A 20,968-nucleotide genomic window follows, 5' to 3' on the forward strand; every position below is an offset into this window, starting at 1 on the left:
AAATGTATGGAGTATGTTCTCTGACCACAATGCTGGAAATCAATAATAAAAAGATAATTAGGAAATTCCTATATATTTATAAATCAAGAAATCCACTTCCAAATAACCCAAGGATTAAAGAAGAAATCACAAGGAAATTTTAAAAATATTTTTACCTGAACGATATTGAAAATACAATTTGTCAAAATTTGTATGATGCAGCTAAGGTACTTTGAAGGTAATTAATAGCTTTAAGGGCATATATCATAAGAGAAGAATGGGTGAAAATTAATGATCTAAGCATTTATCTCAAGAAAGAAAGAACAAAAATTCCGGAAAATTAAGCCCAAAGAAAGCAGAAGGAAGTAAATAACAAAGACAAGAGAGAAGTTAATGAAAGGAAAAGCAGACATAAAATAGAGAAGATCAACAAAGAAAAGATTAATAAAAATGGTAAACACCTGCTATCACTGATGAAAAAACAAAAGAGAGAGAAGGTACAACTTACCAATACATCACTATAGACCTTATAGACATTAAGAAGTAATTAAAGGATATTATAATCAATCTTATGACAATCCAGTTAAAAATTGATCGATAGGGACAAATTTCTAGAAAAATGCAACTTACCAAAATTGCTACAAGAGGAAATAGAAAACTTTATCTTGTGACTCTTAGTGAAATTGAATCCGTAATTTAAAAACTTTCTCATACAGAAAATTTTAAGACCAGATAGCTTACTAGGCATATAAGAAGGAAATAATGCTTATCTTAAACTTAAAGATTTATCTTAAAGTGCTTATCTCACTTAAAATGAGAACTATATAAAATTCATTTTATGAGGTCAGCAAAACTTTAATACTAAAACTTGCCATTACTATAAAGGAAAATTACAGACCAAATTTTACTCAGGAATGTAGATGCAAAAATCATAAAAGAAATTAGCAGAAATCTATCAAGAAATAAAAAAGATAATAGAACATGATTAAATTGACCATGATTAAATTTCAGGAATATAAGATTGGTTTAACATTTGAAAATCAATCAATTTAATTCACATTAACAGAATAAAGGAGAAAAAAAACTGATAGTCATTAGATATAAAAAATGTATTTGATAAAATCCATTATCTATTTTTAAGAAAAAGTCTTAACAGGGACTGGCCTGGTGGTGTAGTAGTTAAGCTCTCATGCTCCTCTTCAGCAGCCTAGGGTTTGTGGGTTTGGATCCTGGGTGCAGACCTACACACCTCTCATAAAGCCATGCTGTGATGGTGTCCCACATACAAAGTAGAGGAAGATTGTCACAAATGTTAGCTCAGGCGCAATCTTCCTCAGCAAAAAAAAAAAAAAAAAAAAAAAGAGAAAGAAAGAAAGAAAAAAGTCTCAACAAATTAGAATTGATAAGAACATCATTAATCTTATGAAAAATATTACAAAGACTCTACAGCAGATAGCATACTTATGATAATATGTTGAAGCATTTTCTTTGAGATAGGGAATGAGAAAAGGATGCCTACTCTTACCATTTCTGTTTAGTCCTAGCCAGCGCAATAAAGTGAGAAAAAGAAATGCGTTGTGTAGGGATTTGGAAGGAAAAAATAGAACCTTCATTATTTATAGATGTTGGTATGGAGAGAATTAAAAAAAAATAAAGATTTTAGCAAGATTTCTGGGTACAAAGTTAATATACAGAAATCAAGTATATTCTATATAAATACATCACCAGAAAATAAATCTAAAATATGATGACTAACATCAAATAACTAGAAAATAAATATAAGGCAAGATATGCAAGGCCTTCACACCAAAAACTATGAAAGGTTATTTAGAGACATTAAATAAGAATTAAATAATGTTGATAGAATGGAAGGCTGAATGTTATTAAAATGTTAATTCTCCCCAAATTGATGTATAGATTCAGTGCAATCCCAATGAAAATTCCAGCAGTTTATTTTAATTTTTAAGTAAACTGATAGGCTAATTCTGAAATTTATGTGGAAATTTAAAGGCCCAAGAATAGTCAAAGACACTCTTTGAGAAGTACAAAGTGAAAGTAGTTGCTGTACCAGATATTAAGAATTATTATAATTTTACTATAGTTAAGACTTTGAGTTAATGCTGCAGAGGTAGACAAATAGATCAGTGTAACAGAATGGAGAATCTAGAAACCATACCATAAATATACAGACACTTGGATTTATGACACAAGAGCACGGCAGAGCAGCGTGGGGAGGTTATCTTTTCAATAAATGGTGCAGGGTCAACTGTGATATCCTGGTGGAAAAAAGTTTGTATTTTACTTCTATCTTACTATACCCAAATATCAATCTCAAACCTAAATGTGTAAGCAAAATGATAAAGTTTCTAGAAGATAATTTAGGAAAATATCTTCATGACATGGAATGGGGAACGAATTCTTAGGAGAAAAAGAGCAGTAACCGTAAAGCAAATGATTGGTAAATTGTATTATATTGAAAAGAACTTCTGTTCACCAAAAATACCACGTAGAGAGTAAAAGCAAGTCAGAGTAGAAGGTATTTGAAAATTTGGGTAAAAATTGTACCATGACTAGGGTTGTGGGAATTAAGTGAGAAAACATGAGTGCCTAATAAAGTGTATAGCTATAGTATTTGCAGTTAATAATTATTTATTTTTTCTTCTATTTTCTCTCTAATAATACCTCACGGGGCTGTCTAGCTGAGGCTTTATAAAGATAAGAGAAATAGAAATGACACACTATGCGATGTTTAATAATTAACTAAGGCTAATTTAGATATGAATGTATACAGTAAAGTACAGTAATATGTCATTATAACTTATGTGCTTCTAGTGTTAATTTCCAATTATTCTTCATTAAGTTATGGTGAAATGCTCAGCCAGGTGTGGCTGAAGGAAATAGCTTTGTTATGGACCCAGTCAGGTCATCTCTCATTTTATTGGTTCTTCATTGTCCTCAAATATGATCCTCTGTTTCATTTAAATCTACTTCCTACTCATTACGTCACAGAATTATAATTCAGTAGATCTGAAATCTGGTCCTAGGAGTGAAGGAAAAAGTTTTCTAGAATATTCTGATTTTTACCTCTTTCACTCCATTGATGGGTTTTGGCTAGGGGTTAGCAAATTATTGCCAATGGTCCAAATCTGCTCTATTCTCTTTTTATATGACCTGTGGGTTAAGAATGGTTTTTACACTTTATTTTGTGTGTGAGGAAGATTGTCCCTGAACTAACATCTGTGCCAGTCTTCCTCTACTTTGTATATGGGACGCCACCACAGTGTGGCCTGATGAGCTGTGTATAGGTCCGTGCCTGGTATCCAAACCTGTGAATCCCAGGCTGCTGAAGTGGTGTGTGCAAACTTAGCCACTATACCACCAGGCTGCCCCCTACACTTTTTTTTTTTAAAGCTATTTTGCTTTGTTTTCATTTTTTGAGATTTTTTTTTCTTTCAAAGATTCACTCTGAGCTAATATCTGTTGCCAATCTTCCTCTCTCTCTCTTTTTTTTTTCTCCCGAAAGCCCCAGTACCTAGTTGTCTATTCTAGTTGTAAGTCCTTCTAGTTCTTATTTTTGAGCCACTGCCACAGCGTGGCTATTGACATACGAGTGATGCAGTTCTGTGCCCGGGATATGAACCCAGGCTGCTGAAGTGGAGCGTGCCGAGCTTTAACCGCTAGGCCATCAGGGCCGGCTCGGCTTTTATATTTTTAAGACGTTAAAAAAACAAAAGAGGGGCCAGCTCGGTGTCTACTAATCTGAAATCTATATATTGTATTGGTTTTCTTCCTTGAGAAATCAAGAGGAATTTATTTCTGTTTAGCTTGAAATATTCAGTTTACTATTGCCTCCTTCTGGCTAAAAGTATGTTTTTTTGAGGAACTTTTGAATATAAATTGTTTTCGTCTTCAGAATGTGATTATATATGGTTGGTCTCAGCATTAGGTCATCTTTTCTTACATCCTTTGCAAAGTGTGGACCAGCATGAAACAACTGTAAACTGTGGATGGAACTAGAACAACCATCTTCATCATCACCCCTGAGTGTCGGCACTCCTTTCTCCCGATGAAATTTTGTCCTAGCACTGTGAGAGTTTGCTTTAGCAGAGATTAAGCCAGTCGGAGTAGAGTAGGTATGGAAGGGTAGTATAAATGCTTCGTCCTTCCTTGCTGTGCAGCCTATCAGTTCACCCTTCGTTACTTCTAAATAGTCTGGCAATGAGCTACATTGCTAGAAAAGCCTTGTCTACATCCATATTCTAAACCTTTGACTCTGATGTTAGAAACTACTGAGAGCCTCGTTCATAAATGTTATTATTCATTCCATAAGTGGCACATCAGGCTCAAATATATCTCCAGGATTTAAATATTACAATGTTTAGCCCCATCATCAAGGTGATCACAGCCAAAAGAACTGCTTTGAGTACCTGCAGAGCTTTGCCAGAATTCAGTGTTAGCTTTTGACTAGGCTCCAGGAGCCATTGGTGAACCTAGACCATCTGGTCTGCTTCCGCGCTTTCAGTTCTTGCCAAACAGAGAGGCAACAATTTGGTGCATTTGTATTAATAATAGGTTTAGTAAGGGGTGATGAATTAGGCTTTCAGGTAGCTAAATGTGACAAGATGAGTAGGGCTCAACTTTAACAATCTTTTGAATACTATAAGCTTAGAGTGAAAAAGAGAATGTGAAAACACATAAGGAGTGAAGTTCAGGAGGGAACTATAATTTATAAAGCAGCAGACACTGTGCTATGTGCTTTACATATTTCATTTTATTAAATTACAGCAAAAAATCTCAGAGGAAGGTGCTTATTTTAGAGATGAAACTCAGAGATCAAGTAATTCAAAGTAGTATATGAAAACCCAAGTCCATCTATCTTCAGTACTTGACTCTTATGATACAGTTGCCACAAGTAGATACTAGACCAAAAGGAGAAAAGCCCAATAATAAAACAGAAATTTGAGACCCCTTTAACTTCAGCTTCATCATATTGTGTTTTATTGGTAAACCCAGTTGTGTTTGATCCAAAGTTCTTTTCTGGGAATGAACTGCAGAGAACATCCTGATCTCTATTTTGGTTGTTAAACTCTAGGAAGAAGCTCTTTTGACTTTGCCTTAGTAGAAACACACAAGGGCACTTCTGTGGGTATGAGACTGAAGAGAGATTTTACATAAGAAAAATTTTAAAGTTTACTCAGATATTTTTGTAGATGTACTTTGTGGTAGAGTCTCCATGCACCTAAGAAAAAGGAATAAGGAAGAATTAGAAAGTATTAATACAGTGGGTAGAAAATGTAAATAATCTAAAGATATACATTGATCAGACTTTGGCTGAGTAACGTCTATTTTTTTTAAGTAATTTTATTGGGATTATAATGGTTTACAACATTGTATAATTTTGGGTGTACATTATTGTTCATCAATTCCTGAATACACTTCATCGTGCTCACCCCAAGTAGTCTAATTTTTATCCATCACCATACATATGTGCCCCTTTGTCCCTTTTGCCCGCCCCCCAACCCCCTTCCCCTCTGGTAACCGCTAATCTGTTCTCTTTATCCATGTATTTGTTATCTTCTACATATGAGTGAAATCATGCAATATTTGTCTTTCTCTGTCTGGCTTATTTCGCTTAACATCATACCCTCAAGCTTGATCCATGTTGTTGCAAATGGGACGATTTTGTCTGCTTTTATGGCTGAGTAGTATTCCATTGTATATATATACCACATCTTCTTTATCCATTCATCTGTAGAAGGGCACTTGGGTTGCTTCCACATCTTGGCTATTGTGAATAATGCTGCAATGATCATAGGGGTGGTAATGTCTATTTTTGAATTGTAAAGTTTATAAAAGATAAGAAGAAATCTACCAAGGAAACCCTCAATAGTTGTTAATAGGCTGTAAAACAAAATAAACTAACAATTGATTAATTAATTCACTGATGTATTCATCAAACTTTTATAGTCCACTGTGTGACAGCATCTTTGCTGGCATTGGGGAATACAAAAATGGACAAGACATGGTATTTTTCTTTATCCATAAAATCAGTTTATAATACTTAACCTTAAAGGATTATTGTGTGTGTGAGGTTTAAATAAGAGAAAATATTTAAATTGTTATAAAGCACTTAGCCACATAATAGGACCTCAATTAATAACATAGTCTAATAAAGGAGACTAAGAAGTTATCGAGATATGTGCAAATACTGTTGGGACAACTCCTCAGAATAAGCGGCACTGAATCCCGAAGAAATCTGAACTGAATTGGGAAGCTTTGATTTCTGGAAGTAAAAATTTAGAGCAATTCAAAAGGTTCTCATCAAACTCCTACTTTAGTCAGAGATACTTTTGAGGATGTGACAGTTTCAGTAATTCCTAGTATTTTACCGAAGAGTCGTTCTCCACTCTACTAATGCAGTGATTTAAGCTCTTCGGATTTGTTTTCCAAGCCTGGTTTTTAAGCATCTGACCTTGATCAAATTGCTTAATTTCTTTTGCCTCAGCCTCATCATATAAAATTGGCATGATAGACTTACTTCATAGGGTAGTACTTAACATGCCCGAAATGGGAAGCAGTCAGTAAATTATTATTTTTAATAATGTAGTACTTAGTGGTATCATAGTAGTCTCTGACTGCTGCTTGATTAGTCTTTGCCATGGTCTTTTTCTTTCTTTAACCTTTCAACTAATGGGGAAATGCAGAAGTTAGACGTCTGTGACATATTTTTTTCTATCAAATGGTGGAGAAGGGAGATGTTTCTCAGTATACAAGTAACTGGTTCAAGTGCCTCTCTGGTTGGCTATATGATATATTTTGGTTACTTGCAGAAAAAGATAACTTTATAGAAGTTCGTGTCCAATATGCTCAATTTCTGTTTTATAGAGAACATGTGGGATTAGGTTTATTATAGTCCTATGAAGCAAGGAAAATAATTTTACTCTTATTTTACAGATGCGGGAACTGAGACTTAAATAAGTTAGGTGACATTCAAAGTCATACTGTGAGAGGCAGGACTTGATCTAGGTCTTTTGAGTTTGTATCTGCCTCCTTTTCAGAGCAAATTTTATGTATTAGCTCAGCCATCATGTGCTATGTCCAGATGAAGTTACCCATAAAACTCAGAGAATATGCTTCAAGTTATCATCTTTCCTTTATGTTGCTGATAAGCCACTACCAGGCAGTTGGGCATGTTCTCAATGTTTCTGTGTTTCCTTCATATACCAGATACGTATTTATAAAAATATTATTGATAAAGATTAGGTTCCTAGGATGAGCCAAAGAAAACTTACCTAACAAATAATATAATGTTTTTGACTGGGTTTCCTACTCTTTTATTCATTGCAACATTATAGTATTTCAGCTATATTTTAAGTTTTGTGGGTCAGTCTGGGGACCTAAAGATACTTCTGTGGGATATGGATTTTAGGTTACAACCAACCAATTTAAGAAAGATAACTTTGGAATATAATCCAATTGGAAGTTGGAGACAGTCTGCATAAATACAGAGTTTGGATCAGTAGTACAGGAAACACAAATCAAGATAGACTCTTACCCTACCTTAAAGGGTTCGTGAAGATTAAATGAAGTAATATATGTAAAGTACCTAATGCAGTGCTTACCTCAAGAATTGCTGGTAGAGTCTCAAAAAATGATGGCTCCTGCCTCTCTTCCTTTCACCCGTGTTACTGATCCTTAATGATTACCAGCACTACTTAATATAATCTCCATTCTGTCTCCTGACTAGGGCAGAACTTATCTTGTCTTACCACTAGATTGCTAGCCAGTGTGTTGTCAAAACCTTTTCAAGAATCTTTCTAACTGCCAGCATTAATGAGTAGGCACCTACTCACTTTGAGTAGGCAATTAACTCCTGAGAGTTTTATATCCTTGTCTTTTGTGACATTCTCAGTCAGGAAAAATGTCCATGTGTGTTCCTTCTGATTTTCTTATTCTTTCCTACCTTTAGGCAAAACAAAAAGAGTAAACATAGTTGTATATTGGTGTTAGATATTATGATATTTTAAAACATCATGATTTATATAACATCAAATAAACTCATTGAAATTTCTACCCTTGTGGAGTTTACATTCTACATCAGTGTTATTTCCCTAAGTAATGACTGTAATAACCTTCTAGTTCCATACATTTTTGCTTCTGTTAATACTCTTTCAGTTATAATTCAGGCATAACAGGCCACAATTTTGAAAGTATACTGTATTTAGGTATTGTAGAAAGAAAACTGAAAGTGGGTAATCTTTGCTCTACTTCTAACTCTCCTCTAGCTAAATGTGCAACCTTGGGCAGGTTACATAAACTCCTCCAACCATGTGTAAAATTAAAATGTAAGATTGGGTTGCCTCTAAGGTTCCTTCAGCTCTAAAAAATTTCTGTTTCTGAAGTTTTAAAAAAGGTATATAAAGTAGCTTCTCTATAGAAAGTGTTGTTTTTCTAATGTCAACTCATTGAGGATCCAGAATTCATGCTTTATTTTAAGTTAAAATTGCATTACCTAGCATAGTGCTAAGCACATAGAAGATATTCACTAAGTACCTATTGAATTACATTGATTCCTTAGATTGTCAAGAACTGAAAAGTCTGAGATTTCACTTTGCTTACGAGATAGCTTGCCACACTTTCATGGATGCTTGTAGAAGATGAGACTCTGTGTCAGAGGTGAAGGACTGTTGATTACTTACAGCAATAGCAGTGGCCAGAGTGTCATCATTTGTGCCAATTCTCTGAACTCCTATTCCCATAGGGTGACATGAAGAGGGCCATATTATACCTGCACATGCTATGGGTTGAGTTATAGGAAAGGAACTCTGAGCCTAGAGACCCCAAATCTTTTATAATGTGCAGTAAGCATGCCCAGCCTTTGCTCCGAAAGGAGACATTACCTTTATCTTCCAAGGGTATAAGCAAATCTGCCCTTGGCTTTGGAGGCAGATTTTATCTTCCAAGTCTGTTTTCTGTACAAACATCCTTGAGAAAATAGTACAGAAAAATGAGAAGTCAGTGTCTCTGCTCACAAGACATGTTGAAACAAGAGACCCATGGAGAATTGTCTTCCAACATAGAGGCTTTATTAGGGGTTATTGTTATATTAAAGGATGAAAAGGCAAATATATATTTCATTGTATCTGTCTCTGTCCACTAAGATAATAGAAACTGATAAACATGTGACCTTTATATAAAAATCAGAAAGGGGTACTCTGAAAGCAATATTTAAGTAAATTCTTGAATATTGCTAAATACACAGTTCAAACATTTGACTACATTTACTCTTTGAATCAAGGAAGATGGAAAGGCAGCTCATATAATAATTCAAGTGTTTTACATATAAAGTAATGAGGCTGCATGTGGATGTCTGGGGATTTAGAGTGTGTCAAAAACACAAGATGAACACGTTGTATGATCATATGAAATTTAAGATTTCTTTTAAATTTCAAAAATAAGTTTATTTCAAGACTCTTCTTCACTTTATCAAATTCTTTAATGAAAAATGAAGCCCCAGGGGCCGGCTCAGTGGTGCAGTGGTTAAGTTCGTACATTCCGCTTCTCGGCGGCCCGAGGTTCACTGGTTCGGATCCTGGGTGTGGACATGGCACCGCTTGGCAAAAGCTATGCTGTGGTAGGTGTCCCATGTATAAAGTAGAGGAAGATGGGCATGGATGTTAGCTCAGGGCCAGTCTTCCTCAACAAAAAGAGGAAGATTGGCAGTAGTTAGCTCAGGGCTAATCTTCCTCAAAAAGAAAAAAAGAAAAAAGAAAAATGAAGCCCCAGATACCATATTTATGTTCTTTTGAGGTTCTGTTAATAAATATAGATGTACTCTTTATGTTAAGTAGGAATTAGCTAGCAACTTGACTAGTGTTGCTTACGAATAAACAAAACAAAATAAACAATAATCCCTCCCCACCCCCCCCCACAACCAGAGACCAATGAAAACAAACCAACAACCAAAATTACCATCTGTATCTTTAAATTCTTAAATGTCTTTTGGAATTCGTTTGAGAAAGTTAGATTGGTTTTAAAATTTAGTACGGTGACTCACTTGCAGCTGTTCCAAATAATTGGTCATGAGCTTTTTATACTATCTGGCTTAATTTAACAGAGTACGGCTTCCTGCTGTTTTTTCCCTTCTGTGATCAAGAATCTGAAATATATACATCTTAAGGGATTATCTCAATTGTTCATATTAATAATAATCTACTACTGTATAGGCTTTATGAAGAACAGTTTTCATACACTTTTTACTTTAGAGACTTTCATTTGGATAGATAAAAATAATAGGAATTCCGAGAGATTATGTATTTTTAAAATAAGAAAGTCATGTTCATTGCATCAATTTAGAAAATTAGGACATATAAAGGAAGTACTCCTTTCTCTTAGGGATAGCTGCTTTAACATTTGGTATATGAGCTAATTACTATGTCTTGACATCTGATGTATTGCTTCTGTAATGATTAAAATTATCTATTATGACTGTGGTGGAAGTCAAGAGATACATAAACAAATAGCAGTCCTGATCCATTGAGAAACATTTTCCTTTGAACAAAACAAAACAAAACAAAACAAAACAAAACAAAACACTTCCCTACTCACACTAGCAACAACAACACAACAGCAACAAAACAAAAAGGTACGCTCCTAATAATCTTGACTTAATAAATACTAGCTACTTGAGAACCAAAAACATGAATTAGCAGGTGCTTGACTGAGTTACTCAAGATCTTTATATAGGTAAATGTTTTTTTCCTGGCCTGTTTTTATGGCCTTAAATCAGAGTCTGTACTGTTGCACTGCAATGTCCAAGTCTGTTGCATGTTCTTGGTCCTCCTTTTTCCTGTATGGAGGGGGACCACAACTTTTGTAACACATGCATTAAAGTTAATCTCTCTAGCTCTCATCTCAAGTGTATTTATTTGAAATATGATTATAGGAAAAAATGAACTGATTTTTAATAAACAGATCAGATCCTATACCTTTCAGTGAATATTGTTTCCTTTATAGTGGTCACCTTGGGAGACTTTGAGTTTATTCCAAGTATCCTGTCATTGCTGTTCACATTTTTTAGGGCTTAGGCATGGCCATCTTTTTGTAAGAGTGAGAGCAAGAGAGGCTGGGAGAGAGGGAGAGAGAACGAAAGTGAGAGTGAAAGATTGGCTGTTATATGATGTAGCTCCATTTTCACACTTTTAGCCACATCTTTAGAGAAGCGTCATACTGGGGACTCTGGTTGGGTCCTATTTGCGCTCTCATCTAAGACTTGACAGACATGTGGGCTAAAGACATGTATGTGTACAGAAGCTCATTGTCTCTCATTAAGATTAACACTGAGCATAGGAATACAAAGCATCAGTGCACTGAGTAGGGACAAAATAGTCTAGGTACATTTTCACGAAGCTGCATTCCAGCGACTCTTTAGCTCTGGTGGTCTTTGTTAGATATAAGGGTGCTAAAGTGAAGAGGAGAGAGAGAAGTAAATCTTGGTTCTGATTTTGTGATTAGTTTTTCAGCAAATATTTTGATCCTGTAGAATTGTAGTAATATAATTATTTAACTCTGAAAAAGAGCAAGTTGAGAATACTGAAATATAGAATTTTACCAAGGGTGGAAAAAGGTCAAGAATAGGTCTACTATACTGTTAAGACTGGTGCTGTAGAGTTTTTGAGTGTCAGAAAACAAGAACACTCTCTTTCCCAGTTCTTTCAGGGATACTCCCAAACTTTTATTATTCTTCTTAAACTTTCAACTCTTTTCTGATAACTTTTCACTTTCGATTGGTGACCTGACTTCCTACTTCATTGGGGAAATGGAGTCCATAACATGGGAACTCTCTCATTTTTAGATGTTCTACTTAATACTTGCTTGTATATATTTGCCTGTATTTTCATTTTGTAGTGAACATTTGTTGGTTACTTCTTCCAGGATATATTTCTATTCCTCCTATGCAACAGTATCCTAAATTTCTTAGTCATACAGTTAGGTAGTAATTAATTACTCTAGAATGAGATGTAGGGAATGTTCAGGAACAAAGATGATCTTGTTCTATACCCTTTCCTATATCCTTGTGCTATATCTTGTTTTAATTGTTGCTATCTTTTGCTAACCCTTAATTTTCCTGGCTAATTCTTACTCAGTTCTCTTTCTGTCTCTCTCTTACTCTCTCTCTCCAACTTTGTTGAAATATAACTCACATATCATAAATTCACCCTTTCTAAGTGTACAATTCAGTGCTTTTGATTATATTTACAGAGTTCAAACATCCCCAGGATCTAATTGTAGAACATTTTTGTTCCCCTAAAAGATACCCTGTACCCATTAGTACTCATTCCTCCCTTTCTCCGACCGAAGCAACCATTAATCTACTTCCTGTCTCTGTGGATTTGCCTATTCTGGACATTTCATATAAATAAGGTCATGCAACTGTTGTCTTTTGTGACTGGCTTCTTTCGCTTAGTATAAGTTTTCAAGGGTCATTCATGGTGTAACATGTATCTGTACTTCTTTTCTTTTTTATTGTAGTAAAATACACATAAAATTTACTGGTTTAATCATTTTAAAGTGTACAGTTCCGTGGCGTTCAGTACATTCACAAGTTGTGCAACCGTCACCACTGTCTAGCTACAGAACATTTTCATCACCCTGAAAGGAAACCCTGTATCCATTAAACAGTCCCTCTCCATCACCCCCTCTCCCAGGCACTAATTTGGCAACCCCTAATCTGCTTTCTGCCTGCATGAATTTGCCTGTTCTGATTATTTCATATGAATGGAATCATACAATAGGAGATCATTTATGTCTGGCTTCTTTCACTTAGCATAATGTTTTCAAGGTTCATTCGTGTCATAACATTAGAATACATCATTTTTTTATGACCGAGTAATCTTCCATTGAATGGATATACCACATTTATTATCTGTTCATCAGTTGATGGACATTTGGATTGTTTCCACTTTTTGGCTATGATGAATAATGATGCTATGGACATTTGTGTACAAGTTTTTGTGTGGATGTGTGTTTCCATTTCCCTTGGATATATACCTAGGAGTGGACTTGCTGGGCTATATGGTAACCCTATGTTTAATTTTTTGAGGAACTGTTTTCCAAAGCAGCCGCACCAGTTTACATTCTCACCAGCAATGTATGAAGGTTCCAATTTCTCTGTATCCTTCACAGCACTTGTTATTGTCTGTCTTTTTGATTATATGCATCGTAGTATGTATGAAGTGATATGTCATTGCAATTTTGACTGCATTTCCCTAATGACTCATGATTTTGGGCATCTTTTCATGTGCTCATTGGCCATTTTTATATCTTCCTTGAAGAAATGTCTTTTCAAATCCTTTGCCCAGTTTTAAATTGAGTTGTCTTTTTATTTATTAGTGAGTTTTAAGAGTTGTATATTTTGCAGAGAAGTCCTTTATTGGATATGTGATTTGCAAATACTTTCTCCCATTCTGTGGACTGTTTTTTCACTTTCTTGATGTCCATTGATGCACAAAAACTTTTAATTTAGATGTAGTCCAACTTATCTTTTTTTTTTCTTTTGTTGCGTGTGCTTTAGTGTCATATCTATGAAGAATTGCCTAACCCAAGGTCATGAAAATTTACTTCTTTGTTTTCTTCTTAGAGTTTTATTGTTTTAGCCCTGACATTTAGGTCTTTGATCCATTTTGAGTTAATTTTATATTAGGTGAGCTAGGTGTCTAACTTTGTTCTCTTGCGTGTGTATAGACAGTTCTCCCAGCACCGTTTTTTGAAAAGATCTTCATTTCCTATTGAATTATCTTGACACCCTTGTTGAAAATAAATTCATCATTGATATAAGGGTTTATTTCTGGAATTTCAATTCTATTCTGTTGATCTATATGTCTTTCCTTATGCCAGTACCACACTGTTTTGATTATTGTAGCTTTGTAGTAACTTTTGAAATTGGGAAATGAATAAACTTGTTTATTTTTTTCAAGATTGTTTTGGCTGCTCTGGGTCCTTTGAATTCCCATCTGAATTTTAGGATTAGCTTGTCAATGTCCTTAAAAAAGCCAGCTTGGGTTTTGATAATGATTGCATTGAATCTGTAGATCAATTTAGGGAGAATTGCCATGTTGATATTAAGTCTTTTGATCCATGGACATGGGATATCTTCCCATTTATTTGTCTTAATTCCTTTTAACAATGATTTGTAGTTTTCAGTGTACAAATCTCACACTTATTTTGTTAAATTTATATCTAAGTATATTATTCTTTTTGATGGAATGTTCATTGCTAGTGTATAGAAATACAATTCATTTTTGTATATTGGTCTTGAATCTTGCAATTAGTTTTAATCCACTCAGTTTTTTTTTTTAAGATTTTATTTTTTTCCTTTTTCTCCCCAAAGCCCCCCGGTACATAGTTGTATATTCTTCATTGTTGGTCCTTCTAGTTGTGGCATGTGGGAGGCTGCCTCAGCGTGGTTTGGTGAGCAGTGCCATGTCTGCACCCAGGATTCGAACCAACGAAACACTGGGCCCCCTGCAGCGAAGCGCACGAACTTAAGCACTTGGCCACTGGGCAAGCCCCTGTATCTATTCTTAACCCATTTTCTTATCCATTCTTACCTGTCATCAGTGTTATCTTTAAAGAACACAGACCTGGGGCCAGCTGGTGGCGCAGCGGTTAAGTTCACACGTTCTGCTTCTCGGCAGCCCAGGGTTCTCCGGTTCGGATCCCGGGTGCGAACATGGCACTGCTTGGCAAAAGCCACGCTGTGGTAGGCATCCCACGTATAAAGTAGAGGAAGATGGGCATGGATGTTTGCTCAGGGCCAGTCTTCCTCATCAAAAAGAGGAAGATTGGCAGTAGTTAGCTCAGGGCTGATCTTCCTCAAAAAAAAAAAAAAAAAAAAAAAACCGAGGGGAAAAAAAAACCACAGACCTGATTTCTATATTGTAAATTCCACTAAAGCAGCTCTCATGTGTATATATATGTTCTAATATCATGCCTGACACATAGCAGGTACTTAGTAAATAATTATTGAATAAATAAATGGATGCCACTTATTTTCTTAAAAACATGCATCCTTATTTTCAACAGAATAAATTTTAAATTCGTTAATATGACATACAAAGTCCACGATAATCTGATTGATTTACCTTTCCAACCTCATCTGCATTATTCCCCTTTTCCCGTCTTACCCACACTAGTCTGCTTGAAGTTTCCTGAAAATACTGTAATAGGATATTAATGAAAACAGGATATTAATTTGAAGATTGGGCCAAGATTCTAGGGCAGCAGATATTACCACTCAGTAGAGTTATATTCTGAGAATATACAATAAAGCTGCTTTCCTTGTGTGTGTGTGTGTGTATGTGTGTGTGTGTGGCTACTGTAGCAATAAATAATGAAAAGCCAGCTGTTTGATATGTGTGTGTGTGTATATATTTCCATTCATTTTGTGATTTCTAGATTTAAGATATTATAGTAGTCAGTACTTTTTTTTTGATTAAAAATCCAAACTTAAATTAGCTTAAGGAAAAAAAATTATTGGCTTATATAACTGGGAAGTCCAGTAGATGATTGGATACAGGGGCTCAAAGAATGTCTTTAGGACTCTTCTCCTGAATTCTCTTAGTTCTGCTCCTTTTATTAGTTGGATTCAAAAATTTTTTTATATCTGCTCTGCAATTGACAGAGACAGGCTGCTTACATATTTAGGCCACACTGTCCAAAGTTAGCAATATCATCCTGTATTTATTACACCAGTAACAAAAGCAATAGCAATAGTAATAATAATAGTAGTAATAGCTAATGTTAAATTTAACACTTTTTATATGCCAGTTACTATGCTAAGTTCTTTATGTATTTTGCTGTATTTAATCATCATAATAGCTCCATGAGGAAGGTGTTATTAGTAGCTACATTTTAAAGATGAGGAAATTAAGAGGAAGACTAATTAAGTAACTTGCTTAATCATTCAGCTAGTTAGTGATAGAGCCAAGCAAGAATTAAAATCCAGGCAGACTGTGTGTGTTACCACTATGCTGTACTGTCTGCCCAGTATCAATTCGGAGAGGAATTCTTATTGTCTTTGCTTCAGTCACATGCCCATTTTCAGACCAATTACTCTGTGCAGAAAAATAATGATACTGTGTTTACTCAGAGCTGAATTATCTACCTGGCCCCATCGGCAGCCTTATTAGAATGACGTAACATGGAGGAGGGTTATTCCCTAAAGAAAATGATCTTCGGCATATAAAAAACACACATGTCCACTAAACAAACATTTTGTTGACCATGCTACTTAGCAACAGAGTTCCATATTAAACATTGAAAGCTCACTGGCAACTGTCAGAGGCTAACATTATCGTCAGTTTTGATTGTAGACTACTTAAATGTGTTGTGCTGCTTTTAGGTAAGACCATTTGCTAGTAGTACGTTGTTTGAGTAGTTAAATTTTGAAAATCTTAGACTAATGAACTTTTTAAAACAAATCACTTTGCACAGTTTTGAAATGCATTAGAGTCATCTAGATGTTAAAAGCGATTTGATTTACAGTAATCTTAAAAAGTTTTAGATGGAAAAAAGGAAAATTTTCTTATCCATTCTTATCTGTCATCAGTGTTACCTTTAAAGAACACAGACCTGATTTCTATATTATAAATTCCACTAAAGCAGCTCTCATGTGTATATATATGTTCTAATATTGTGCCTGGCACATAGTAGGTACTCAGTAAATAACTATTGAATGAATAAATGGATGTCACTTATTTTCTTAAAAACATGACAGAAAAAGTAATGACAAAAGATACTTTTCAAAATATTACTTAGTCTTATTTTTAAAAAAATATTGAAATTCAGTCCAGATAAGACAAAGCTTGTTAAAGCAAATGACTAGAATAACCTTAGTGGTTAAGGCAGAATTTTACCTTAAATAGGTTGGACTTTAGATATTTGTATTGTTTTCACTGGTATGTCAATACTGTGTTTACTTGTTTCAAGTTACTGCATTTTTCCCATAATTTTCCTCAATTGGCCATTGACTCCAAAAGCTGTTTGGTTGTTTTTCCTTATCAAAAAATCTTTCATCTGGTTATTATATATAGGCTTCATTCTTTTGTGAGGTGAACTACTTACTTGTATTCTAATCTCTTTGGAACTGTCTAAGAAACAACACTTACTGGATGCTGTTCAAAGAAAATTTGGATATCATATTTGCCCTAGGCTTCCCCAGTTTATTAAATAAAAAGATATTTGGGGAGCCTTTCCAGTGGTGTAGTGGTTAAATTCACGTGCTCTGCTTTGGTGGCCCGGGGTTCGCAGGTTTGGATCCTGGGCGCGGACCTACTCACTGCTCATCAAGCCATGCTGTGGCAGCGTCTCATGTACAAAATAGAGGAAGATTGGCACAGGTATTAGCTCAGGGACAATCTTTCTCAAGCAAAAAAGGAAGATTGGCAACAGACGTTAGCTCAGGACCAATCTTCCTCTCCAAAAAAAAAAAAAATTTGAACAAAAGATATTTTTAAAAACCATAATAATTCTGATGGGGCATGCCCCCCCTTTTTTTTTTGCTGAAGAAGATTCACCCTGAGCTAATATCTGTACCAGTTTTCCTCTATTTTATATGTGGGTCACCACCACAGCGTGGCTTCCGATGAGTGGTATAGGTCTGCACCCGGGAGCTGAACCCAGGCTGCTGAAGCAGAGTGTGCCAAACTTAACCACTGGGCCATAGGGCTGGCCCCGTGGAGTGCTTTTGTTATTCTTTTTACAACAGTGAATCTTCAGACAATACTTCCCTACACCAGTCTTTCTTCAAATACTTTCCAATAAGACTTTTGTCATATAAAAATGAGTATCTCTTGGCTTAATATTGTTAATAACCTTACCCTGAACTCCTTCTTCTAGTTTATTATGATTGACTTGTTCCTGTTTCTAGAGATTCATTTTCCTATTTATTTCTTCATTTTATTCCTCTGATATGTAACTACTGTGATAGTGTCATTCTCTGTCTGCAATGTCTGCATCACTGCAATTTCATTCTCTCTTTCTAAGATGTCTTTGAATACCCTGTGAAAGTATGCTTCTTGATTCTATCTGGTTCCTGGGACTCCCTGGTACTTGGCTGGTATACATTTACTTGAGCTTTAGTAATTGTGACCGGCTGGTTACCAGGAAGTCCTTACTTTGAAAGATAAATGAATTCTGTTTACTTTATGAGACTCTTTCATTTAAATGTATATTTAGTGTACACTCAATGTGTACTTGGTGCGTAGGATCTGCAGGGGATACAAAGGAGATAGGAGAAATTTTTAGTCCCTGCTCTGAAGTACCTTTTAATCTAGATTTTCAGCCATATTACATTGAATGCTTATGATAAGTCACAGTATCAGCATTGTAGCTGTCAGAGGTTTTACAAGGATTTCCGGCAGAGCCACCAGAATGCTTCCTTTCTTACTTTCAAAATGTCCTAATTTATGTGACAATGGACTCATCCAAAATATATAAACAACTCACACAAACCAATAAAAAAACAAACCACCCAGTTAAAAAATGGGTAAGACACTTGTGAAAGTACTAGATAAAAGAGGTTATACAAATGGCCAATAAACATGTGAAAATTGCTCAACATCACTAGTCACGGTGGGAATACAGATTAAAACCACAATAAAACTCTACCATGTACCCACTGGAGTGGCTAAAATAATATTAAAAAAATTGACAATATCAAGTGATGCAAAGATATGGAATAACTGCAATTCAGATACACTACTTTTGAGAGTTTAATTTACCCACTTTGAGAAACTGGCAGTATGTACTAAAACTGAATATGTGATACCCCATGACTTAGAATTTCCATTCCTAGGTCTGTACCCAAAAGAAACGAGTGTATGTACACACCAAAAGAAAAGTTAAGAATGTCCATAGCAACATTATTTGTAATATTTTTGTATTAGTTTCCCATTACTACTATAACAAATTATCACACACTTAATGACTTAAAGCAACACAGATTTATTCTCTTATAGTTCTTGAAGTCGGAAGTCCAAAATGGATTTCGCTGAGCCAAAATCAAGGTGTTGGCAGGCTGCTTCCATATGGGGGATCTAGAGAAGAATCCCTTTCCATGCCCTTTCCAGCTTCTACAGGCTGTCCTCGGCTTGTAGCCCTACATTGCATTGTGTTTTCTCCTTTTGTTTCTGTTGTCACGTGGCTTTCTTCTCTGACAGTCTTGCATCCCTCTTATAAAGACCCTTGTGATTACTTTTGGCTCACCTGGATGGTCTATGTATATATTCTCATCTCAAAATCCTTAATCACTTCAGTAAAGTTCCTTTTGCCCACGTAAGATAACAGATTCTCAGCTTCTGAAGATTAGGACATGAACATCTGTGAAGTGTCATTATTTGGCTTACCACAATCTCCAAACTGGAAACAACCCAAAGTTCCTTGAGACTAGAATGGCTAAATCCACATGTTTTCATCTAGTTGAATACTAAACAGTAATACAAATGAAAGAACTAACACTAAACCCAGAAACATGGATAAATCTTTCACAAACATAATGTTTACAAAAGAAACCAGATACAAAAGAATGTATAGTTTGTGATTCCCTTTATATAAATTTCAAAAACAGGCAGAATCAACCTATATGTATTGAAGTCTACAAAGTAGTTAACTTTGGGAAGTATTAATGATTGAGAGCACAAAGAGGCCTTTTGGAGTGCTGGTAATGATCTATTTCATGATTTCAGTGCTGACTACACAAGTGTATTCACTTTGTAAAACTTGAGCTGTGCACATGTGATTTGTGCACTTTTCTGTAAGTATATTATACTCCAATAAAAAACCCTGAGTAACCATGACTTCTAATTATAAATGTTTGATTTAGGGGAATTACCACCTCTTTTCCAGTCAACTTAATGGAGTTAAATGCTTACCGATGAGGGGGCAAGGGAAGTGAATTACATAAAGTAGTGAAATGAAATTCTTGGAAGATGATATTGGGGGAGAGAGCATAGATGTGATTCAAGCAGGAAAGCCAGTTTTGATGGCACAGTGGCAGAAGAACTAGAGGAGAGCCGTGAAAGAGTATCTTAGGTTGGGTTCCCCAGGAAAAAGATTCTGATATGGAGATTTGTCTGCAGAAAGTTTATTGCAGAGTACTCTTGGTAATACCGGGAAGGGAGTGAGGGAAATAGAACTAGGGAGAGAGAGAAGTTGGATTGTGAGGCAGTTGCAACAAAGACCTAATGGACTCCAAGGCAGGTTCTGGAGGAGGGATGGCCCTGTTCAGGGTTGCCTTGACTTGAGGTAAAGGAGCTGGGCTTTTGTATGTCCTTATCCCTGGATCATTGGGTGTGGATGCCCCAGGCTTATAAACTTGAATGAGGCAGCTCCCTTCAGCTGAGGGCAGTTTATAGGGAGGCATTAAGCTGTCAGCAGGCAACAGTCTGGACAGTATTGGGGGATTGCATGCCTTTGTCCTGAAGAGAAATCTGGGCAGTGCACCACAGCATCCACTACAAAGACGTACAGAGTCTGCCTGATTAACAAGTGTTTTTAACAGTTCTAGTGAAATACAAGCATTTTTTTTTTAAACCAGGATAACAAGAAGAGGGAATATGTTAGGGAAATTATGTAATGGAGATATCAGATTTGGAATTGACTAAACTTCTGAAGTCAGGTATAGTGAGGAAGTTAGCTATCTGTTGATATCTTCTATTGTAGTCTGGGAAAGAGAGGAAAAAATAGAATCTTAAAGTTATAAAAGGAGCACCTAAATATATAAAGCGAATATTAACAGACCTGAAGGGAGAAATAGACAGCAATACAATTATACCAGGGGACTTCAATACCCCACTTTCAACAATGAATAGATTATCCAGACAGAAAATCAATAAGGAAACATTGGACTTAAACTACATGTTAGACCAGATGGACCTAACAGACACTTACAGAACATTCTATCTAATGGCAGCAGAATATATATTCTTCT

The 20,968-nt window shown here is 35.5% G+C and overlaps 1 protein-coding gene across 33 annotated transcripts in view; it reads left to right on the forward strand.

Moving 5' to 3' along the window:
• The window catches only part of RIMS2 (regulating synaptic membrane exocytosis 2), a 572,519-nt gene that overhangs the window by 38,071 nt on the left and 513,480 nt on the right, over positions 1-20,968 (forward strand). The gene's annotated exons all lie outside the window — the stretch shown is intronic.

The sequence above is a fragment of the Equus caballus genome, chromosome 9, assembly GCF_041296265.1.
Source record: "Equus caballus isolate H_3958 breed thoroughbred chromosome 9, TB-T2T, whole genome shotgun sequence".
In the NCBI taxonomy this organism is placed as follows: domain Eukaryota; kingdom Metazoa; phylum Chordata; class Mammalia; order Perissodactyla; family Equidae; genus Equus; species Equus caballus.